Source organism: Suricata suricatta, chromosome 2 (assembly GCF_006229205.1).
Source record: "Suricata suricatta isolate VVHF042 chromosome 2, meerkat_22Aug2017_6uvM2_HiC, whole genome shotgun sequence".
Taxonomy (NCBI): domain Eukaryota; kingdom Metazoa; phylum Chordata; class Mammalia; order Carnivora; family Herpestidae; genus Suricata; species Suricata suricatta.
The window spans coordinates 119,421,573-119,431,475 of NC_043701.1; positions in this window are offsets into that span (position 1 = coordinate 119,421,573).

The window sequence follows — 9,903 nt, forward strand, 5'->3', positions numbered from 1 at the left end:
TATATATATATATATATATATATATTACACGGTTCTCTGGAAGGTGTATCCCAGAGAAGGATACCAGGCTGATTTTCCTGGGTATTCCTTTTGACTCATATAATAGAGATGTAACAGAAGAAGCCAGTAGCCCAGGAATTCCAGTGGGCACAAACAGAAAAAGGCCCATCAAAGGATTAGAGAAGAGAGATAATGGTGATATGGCAAACATTTAGAAAGCAATTTCTCCGATCTGGACAAATATCGCAGAAAAGCAGACTCCACCTCACCCACACCTACAAAGCCAACTGGGAAGCCTAGGCTTCCAGATTCCTGAAGATGTAACAAGGTGCCCATCACACAAGCTACAGACCAGTGCGGGGGGTAAACATCCCAGCTGGGGGTAAAAAGCCCACTACCCTAAGGGACCTACTGATGCCCAAAGGCAGTGAGAATGTCCAGCCCTGCCAGCACTAATGATGACCCTTCCGTGTCTGTGGAGGCTGAGCAGGGAAGACGGCCTCTGTGCCCTCCCAAGTAAGGAATCAGCCACAGCAGTGTCGGAGGAAAGCAGCTAAAACACAAGCATCTCTAAACAAGATCCAGAGAACCTAATATCCAAAAAGACACCATTTTCAATTTAAAAATAGCATGTCATAGCAAAAATCAGGAAAATCTCAAAGTGAAAGAAAAAGGACAATCGACTGAACCCAATGCTGAGATGACAGAGAGATTAAGATGATTTGAGAAAGACTAAAGTGTTTATCACAAAACGGCTACAAAGACCAATTACAAAAACACTTGAAACAAAGGAACACACAGAACATCTCTGCAAAGAAACAGTCATGAAAAAGAAGAACCAAATGCAAACGCATGAAGTGAAATAATTCCATGAATGGGCTAAACAGTGCAATGCAGAATATGGGAGAGCAGAAATTCCTCAAACAACAGAGAGAAAATCCTGGAGGAAACAAACAGATGATATGACAAAATAGAGAACACCACAGTCCTGGGAGGACAGGGGGGAGCGCCTGAGACCCACCTGCAGGAATCACGGTTAAAACTTTCCCAATTAGGCAAAAGACATGAACTTACATATTCAAGAGGAGTAAGGCCCAAACAGAACACACCTAAAGAAATTCCCATGATATCAAACATATGGTATCTGTCCTTCTCTGCCTGACTTATTTCGCTTAGCATGACACCCTCAAAGTCCATTCACTTTCCTACAAATGGCCAGATTTCATTCTTTCTCATTGCCATGTAGTGCTCCATCGTGTATATACACCACATCTTCTTGATCCACTCATCAGGTGATGGACATTTAGGCTCTTTCCAATATTTGGCTATTGTAGAAAGTGCCGCTATGAATATTGGGGTACATGTGCTCCTATGCATCAGTGTTTCTTTATCCCTTGGGTAAATCCCTAGCAGTGCTATTTGCTGGGTCATAAAGGAGTTCTATAGATAGTCCTTTGAGGAACATCCACACTGTTTTTCAGAGTGGCTACACCAGTTTACATTCCCACCAACAGTGTTGGAGGGTGCCCGTCTCTCCACACCCTCGCCAACATTTATAGTCTCTTGATTTGTTCATTTTAGCCACTCTGACTGGTGTGAGGTGATATCTCAGTGTGGTTTTGATTTGTGTTTCCCTGATGATGAGTGATGTTGAGCATCGTTTCATGTGCCTGTAGGCCATCTGGATGTCCTCTTTGGAGAAGTGTCTGTTCATGTCTTCTGCCAATTTCTTTGCTGGGTTATTTGGGTTTTTGAGTGTGGAGTTTGGTGAGTTCCTTGTAGATTCTGGATATTAGCCCTTTATCTGATATGTCATTTGCCACTATCTTTTCCCATTCTGTTGGTTGCCTATTAGTTTTCTTGATTGTTTCCTTTGCAGTGCAGAAGCTTCTTATCTTGATGAGGTCCCAATAGTTCATTTTTGCTTTCATTTCCCATGCCTTTGAGGATGTGTCGAGTAGGAAATTGCTGTGGTTGAGGTCAAGGAGGTTTTTTTCCTACTTTCTCCTCGAGGGTTTTGATGGTTTCCTGTCTCACTTTCAGGTCCTTCAGCCATTTTGAGTTAATTTTTGTGTATGGTGTAAGAAAGTGGTCTAGTTTCATTCTTCTACATGTTGCTGTCCAGTTCTCCCAGCACCACTTGCTAAAGAGGCAGTCTATTTTTCCATCGCATACTCTTTACTGCTTTGTCAAAAATTAATTGGCCATACATTTGTGGGCCCAGTTCTGGGTTCTCTATTCTATTCCATTGGTCTATGTGTCTGTTTTTGTGCCAATACCATACTGTCTGGATGATGACAGCTTTGTAGTAGAGGCTAGAGTCTGGGATTGTGATATCTCCCGTTTTGGTTTTCTTCTTCAATATTCCTTTGGCTATTCGGGGTCTTTTGTTGTTCCATATGAATTGGAGGATAGTTTGTTCTAGCTTTGAGAAGAATGTTGGTGTAATTTTGATGGGGATTGCATTGAATGTGTAGATTGCTTTGGGTAGTAAGAACATTTTCACAATGTTTATTCTTCCGATCCATGAACAGGGAATGTTTTTCCATTTCTTGCATGGACCTCAAGTAATTTGTAGCACAGAGGTGGAAATTAAGGAAAGGTATTAAGCAGGCTATGTTTTAGCTTAAGGGCAAGTAATAAATTGTATTATTTATCTTAAATGTATCATAGATAAGCTGCTATATAACAATTGCTACTTCAGATAGCTGTGAAATTACGTGATTATTTGTTACTTAACCTTCTAATTTCTGTATAAGTCTAATTACATTAAATAGAAGTTGGGGTTTTGATATTTTACTTTGCTTTTCTGTTTGGACTGTCATTGTAACTACTGTATTGTAAATGATGGAAAATAAATGCATATGTTACAAAATAAATAAATGAATAAAAATAAAAGACTAAAAATAGTAAAAAAAAAAAAAAAAAAAAGAAATTTCCATGATTTCACAGCTGGAATTCTGAAAACTGGACAAAGGAAAAATCCTGAAAGCAGGAAGACAGAAATGTCAACTTACCTCATGTGGGTAGTGAGTGACAGGACTTCCTCAGGAGAAACCATGGAGTGTAGGGGGCTATGTGCAGTGTTTTTTCAAGTGCTCAAGAAGAAAAGTGTCAATCCAGAGTCCTATATGCAATGAAAATGATCTTCAGTAATAAAAGGGTAATCAAAGCATCAGCAAATGGAGGACACTGGAAATAATCTGTCATCATCAAACCTACTTTAAAGGAATGCCTAAAGAAAGTTCTCTAATCTAAAAAAAAAAAAAACAAAAAAAACAATAAATTAGGGAATCTTACTTAGGGCATCAGTAAGAAAAGAAGCCCATGTCTAAGAAAACTTGAAAAAATACAATGGACTGTGCTTTTCCTCTTTTTTTTAAATTTTTAAATGTTTTATTTATTTTTGAGAGAGAGAGAGAGAGAGAGAGAGAGAGAGAGAGACAGCATGAGCAGGGGAGGTTCAGAGAGAGAGGGAGACACAGAATCTGAAGACAGACTCCAGGATCTGAGCCAGCTGTCAGCACAGAGCCTGAGGCAGGGCTCTAACCCATGAACCATGAGATCATGACCTGAGCCAAAGCCAGATGCTCAACTGACTGAGACACCCAGGTGCCCCTGTGCTTTTCCTCTTATATTTTCCAAATTATTTTTGACAATTGAAGCAAAACTTATATCATCCTCTGATATGGTTTTTAATGAATGTAGAGAAAATATTTAAGATAAACAAATAAGTGGTGTTACAATGGGATGTCAAAGGGGTAAGGTTTCTCTTCACTTGCTCTTAAGAATGACCTCACCATTAGACTGTGATGTCTATGTCCCCATCTATATCTATGGGTCTGTATCTCCTACCTATATCACCTGGAGTTACTATTTAGAAAGATGTATACAGAAACACACTAAAAATTACTGTGATAAAACAAAATGGATTTATAAAAACAGTTCAGGAAACCCACAAGAAAGAATAGGAAAACAGGAGGAGAAAACAGAATGAACAGGCATAAAACAAATAAACAAAATGGCATACTCAGCCCCAATATATGTATAAATACCTTAAATGTAATGCTTCTTCAAAAAATACAAAATGATAAAAACCCACCCAATATGAAGTAGAGAATTTAATAGCTCTATCGAGTGTCAATAGAACTGAATTTATACTTAATGTTCTCTCTAAAGAAGTTTCTCTCTAAAGAAGTCCCCAGGCCCAGGTGATTTTGTTGAAGAATTCTACTAAATTTTTAAAGAAGAATTAAAAACGATTCTAGAAAATAGAGAGAAGGATAAACTCTTTAATTAATTTTGTGCAGCTGTGGTTACTGATTACCCTAAAAGCAAATCAGACAAATATAGTACAAAGACAACAACAAAACCCCCAGAATATGGACCAATATTCTTCATAGAGAAAGACAAAAATACAAAACATTAACATGTAAAATTCACAAACACACAAGAAGAATTATACTCAGGGCCCTAGTAGTATTTATTCCTAGGAGAGAAACCTGCTTCAATATTCAGAAATAAATGCAATGTACCATATTAACTGGCTAAAGAAGAAAAATCACACGATTTATCAAATGATGAGAAAAAGCACTTGACGAAATCCAAAATTCGCTCATGATAAAAATTCTAAAACAAATAAGACTAGAGAGAAACTTCTTCAAGTTGATAATAATTACCATGTAAAACCTAAAAATAATACTACTGGTGAAAGATTGCTATTTCCTTAAATTGGAAATAAGACAAGGTTATCTGCTCTCACTACTTTCATTTAACATAGTGTGGAAATTATAGTCAGGGACATATGGCAAGAAAAGGAAATAAAATTTATGCAGACCAGTAAGAAAGAAATAAAACTGTTTCTATTTGCAGATGACATGATTCTCTATGTAGAAAATCCAAATGAATCTACAAATTCCTAGGCCTATTAAGTGGTTCATCCAGGTTGCAAGACAAAAGAAAGTATACACTAATCCATTATATTTCTATATAAAAGCAATTAACTCATGAATATGGAAATTAAAAATACAGTGACATGTACAATCACCCTAAAAAAGAGAAATTAGGTGTAACTCTAATGAACATGTACAATATATGTATACTGAAAAGTAAATAACATTGATGAAAGAAATTAAAGAAGGTATAAATAAATGGAGAGACCCACTGCATTTATGTTATTGGAAGTATCAACACCATAAATATGTCAGTTCTTCCTAAACTGATATACAGATTAATGCAATTCTTATTAAAATCCAAGAAATATTTTTGTAGATACAGACATGATTATTTTTGATTTTATATGGAAACAAAATGTTCTACACTCATTAAAACCTTGAAAAAGAAGAATAAATTGGGAGGAATCAGTCTACCCAAAGTCAACACTTATTATATAACTATAGAAATCAAGATTGGCAGGTACTCACAGAGGGATAGACACATAGATCAATGGCACAAAATATTTATTGGAAATAAATACACAGAAATATGCCAAGTAATTTTCAACAATAGTGCAAAAATGTTCAATGGGGAAATGGTATTTCAGCAAACAATGCAGGAGCAGGTGGAAATCCATGGGTGAAAGAAAAACATGAATAAAAATTACATGCCTAACACAAAAGATAACTCAAAATGGATAACAGACTTAAATATAAAATCTAAAACTATAAAACTTTTAGAAAGTGATTATAAAGTCTCTAAGATCTAGATACTTCAAGTCTCAGACACTTGACACTAAAACCATAATCCATCAAAGAAAATAATGACAAAATTATGTTATCAAAATTAAATCTCTCACTGTCTGAAGTGCAAGCTACAGACTTTGAGAAAATATATGCAAACCAGGTATCTGACAAAAAACTTTCACCTACAATACATGAATGAAGATAAAATAGTATATATTCAAAGAGATACATACACCCCAAAGTTTATAGCAGCACTATTGACAATAGGCAAACTATGGAGAGAGCACAAATGTCCATCGACTGATGAATGAATAACAGAGATTTGGTGCGTATATGATGGAGTGTTACTCAGCCACCAAAAAGAATGAAATCTTGCCATATGCAACAAGGTGGATGGAAGTGGAGTATATCATGCTAAGCGAAATAAGTCAGAGAAAGGGAAATACTGTATGATGTCACTCATATGCAGATTTAAGAAACAAAACAGATGAACATAGGAGAGGAGGAAAAAAAGAAAAAAGAGAGAGGGAAACAAACCACAAGAGACTCTTACCTCCAGAGAACAAACTGAGGGTTGATTGAGGGGAGTTGGAGGGGGGGATGGGCTAGATGAGTGATAGGCATTAAGGAAGACACTTGTTGGGATGAGCACTGGGTGTTACATGTGAATGATGAATCCCTAAATTCTATTCCTGAAAGCAGAGAGTGAAATACCTAGAATTTAAATAAAAATTGAAAGGAAAAAAATAAAATACACAAATACTAAAAAATTAATGGTAAAAAATCCCCAATCAGATTAGATAAAGAGAAAAAAAAGACATTTACTGAAGAGTTTATATGGATGGAAAATAAGCATATGAAAGGACGTTCAACAGGAAAATGCAAAATCAAAACTATAATGATACCACTACGTACTTACCAAAATGGAAAAAATTAAAAATACATAATGGATTACTCTCATCTGCAAGAGTGGAAGGAGAAAATATGGACTCCAGAAAGAAGAGAACCTCAAAGATACCTGAGTGAGTGAGTGCGAACGGGAGAGATTGGAAAACGTGCCAGCCCAAGATGGGCAGGGGAGGTGGGAGCCCCAGCCCAACACGGGACAAGTGCGTGGAGCTGGAGAGACAAAGGGAAGAGACAGAGAGACTCAACATGCTCATAGTACTGTCTCTGGGGAAGAGGTAAAGAATGCTTAACCATGATTGGAGAGAGAAACTCACTCCATATATAAATGCTGGGTAGCCCAAATCCTGAACACAGGTGATGCAAGGGAAAGAACAGCTTCCAGCCCTGTGCAATCTCGGGGGAGGGGGGGCGGATCAGCGGCCACAGTAGCAGCGGCTCCAGGGGCGCTCACTTCAACCTCGGTTTTGGGAGTGGGAGCATGCACCTCATTTCCACAGCGAATCTCGCCGCAGCATTAGCCGAGAGAATCCCAAATCCTGGGTGCCAACAGGGAAAAAATAGCCCTCACCCCTACACCATCCCAGCAGAGAGTTGGGGGCTGTGGAGGCCTGGAGGAGCACTCAGACTGCAGGAGCTACCAGGTCATTACAGGCAGTGCCCAGCGCCTCTGGCAAAAGCTGTGTGAAGCTAAGAGAAACTCATTCCTCCCCCAATGCTATCCCGACCAGGGCTGGGGGCTGGGAATCCGCAGTTGTGTATGTGAAGGCGAGCACTTCACCTCCCTCTGCGCATCTTGCTCAGGCAGCACACTTCGCCTCAGGCAGGGACAGCCAAAATACTCTCTGAGCCAAGACAAACTGATCCCTAGCCCTAAGAAGCCAGCCACCAAAGCAAATACATCTCATCTGTGGTAGCATAAAAGTGCATGGACTGGAACTTTGAACCGAGGCAGGCCTGGAAAAAAATCACCCAGCTCAACCACAGCACAAGGAGATCTGACTCATTAGAGTGGCCTACAGTGCATAGTTCCAGTGGAGCTTGGCATGTTGCCATTCTACTCTCTGCAGACACCAAGGCGCAGCCTCTGAGAGCAGACTCCAAGACCTACCACACCAACCCACGCCTATCCACTAGGGGAAGCTGCTGCTTTTTAAATTTTTTTCTTTTTTTTCTTCTTTTCTTGTAATTATTTTTTATTATTATTACCCTTTTTTACTTAAATTAAAAAAATTTACTCCTTATTTTCCTTTCTCTTTTCTCCCTTTTTCTACCTTCTTGCAATCCAGATATATTCTCTTGTATCTCATCCTTACCTCTCCCCTCAACTGGTCATACACTTTTAGACTGTCCATTGTACTTTGTAGTCTCTGACCTCTTTTATTTTTTATTTCTTTTTTTTCACCTTTTCTTCTTTTCATCTCTTTCCTCTCCATTTTCTTTATTTTCTTTCCCCCTTTTAATGTGTTTGTTTGTTTGATTTGTCTGTGCGTTTATGTGCTTCTGTTCCCTCTGTGTTTGTATGTCTGTTTATCTCCTTAGGGCTACACCAAGAAACAAGACAAAGTGTGTATGACAGTGAGTCCCAAATATTGCTGAGTAGGGAAATAAAAAACTCAAAGGCACAACAAGAGAAACCGAGACACACCATTAAAAGAATAATTCCTGAAACAACAGGCCCTGGATAGTCAATAAGCCTCCTTAACAGAGAAATATTAACAGGTGCACAGTGCACAATGAGCTTTCTAAAGGTGACAAGAGACAGAAAACTAGAAAAAATGACAAAACGAAGGAACCTGAAGAAACTCCAGGAAGAAGTCACAGCCACAGAACTGCTCAAGGAAGATCTAGACAACATACCGGATCTGGGGTTGAAAAAAGCGTCAAAGAATAAACTGAGACAATGACTAGGCACTTTGAATATAGGTGTGATGAGTTAAAAAAAAGGGCTGTAGATGAGGTGATAACAAAATGGAGGCAGACAGCTCAAGGATTGATGAGGCAGAGAGAAAAACAGGTGAATTAGAAGATAAACTTATAGCAAAAGAGGAAGCTGGAAAAAAAGAGAGAGAAATTAATCCAGGAGCAGGAAAGGAGAATTGGAGACCTGAGTGATACAATCAAACAGAACAACATCCCTATCATAGGAATTCCTGAAGAGGAAGACGGAGAAAAAGGTCCTGAAAGGATACTAGACCAAATTATAACTGATAATTTCCCAAATCTAGGAAAAGAAATAGACATTCAAATTCAAGAGGCACAAAGAACCCCCTTAAGATGTAATTTGAATAGACCTTCGGCACGACATATCATAGTGAAACTGGCAAAATATAAAGATAAAGAGACAAACTGGACTTTAAAGTAAAGGCAGTAACAAGAGATGAAGAAGGACATGATATAATAATTACAGGGTCTCTCCATCAGTACGAGCTAACAATTATAAATATCTATGTGCCAAATTTGGGAGCACCCAAATACATAAAACAATTAATCACAGAAAGAAACAATCTTATTGACAAGAATGTGCTAATTGCAGGGGAATTTAATACTCCACTGACAGCAATGGATAGATCAACCAGACAGAAAATCACTAAGGAAACAATGAACCTGAATGACACATTTGAACAGATGGAACTGATAGATATATTTAGAACTCTGCATCCTGAAGAGAGGAAATTCACCTTCTTTCGAGGCACATGGCATATTCTCCAAGACTGATCACATACTGGGGCATAAAGCAGCCCTCCATAAATATAAACTAATTGAGATCGTACCATGCACACTTTCAGATCACAATGCTATGAAACTTGAAATTAACCACAGGAAAAAGTCTGGAAAATCTCCAAAAATGTGGAGTTTAAAATCCACCCTACAAAAGGATGATTGGGTTAATCAGGCAATTAGAGAAGAAATTAAAACATATGGAAACCAATGAAAACAAAAATACAACAATCCAAAATCTCTGGGACACAGCAAAGGCAGTCCTAAGAGGAAAGTATATTGCAAGCCAGGCCAATCTCAACAAACCAGAAAAAGCACAAATTCAAAATCTAATGGAGCACCTACTGGAACTAGAAGGGAAGCAGCAAGAGCACCTAAACCCAGCAGAAGAAAATAAATAATAAAGATTAGGACAGAAATAAACAATATAGAATCCAAAAGAACAGTCGAGCAGATCAATGAAACCAAGAGTTGGTTCTATGAAAAAATAAACAAAATCAATAAACATCTAGCCAGAATCCCCAGAAAGGAAAGAGAGAGCACCCAGATAGACAAAATCATGAATTAAAATGGATCTATTACAACCAATCACTTA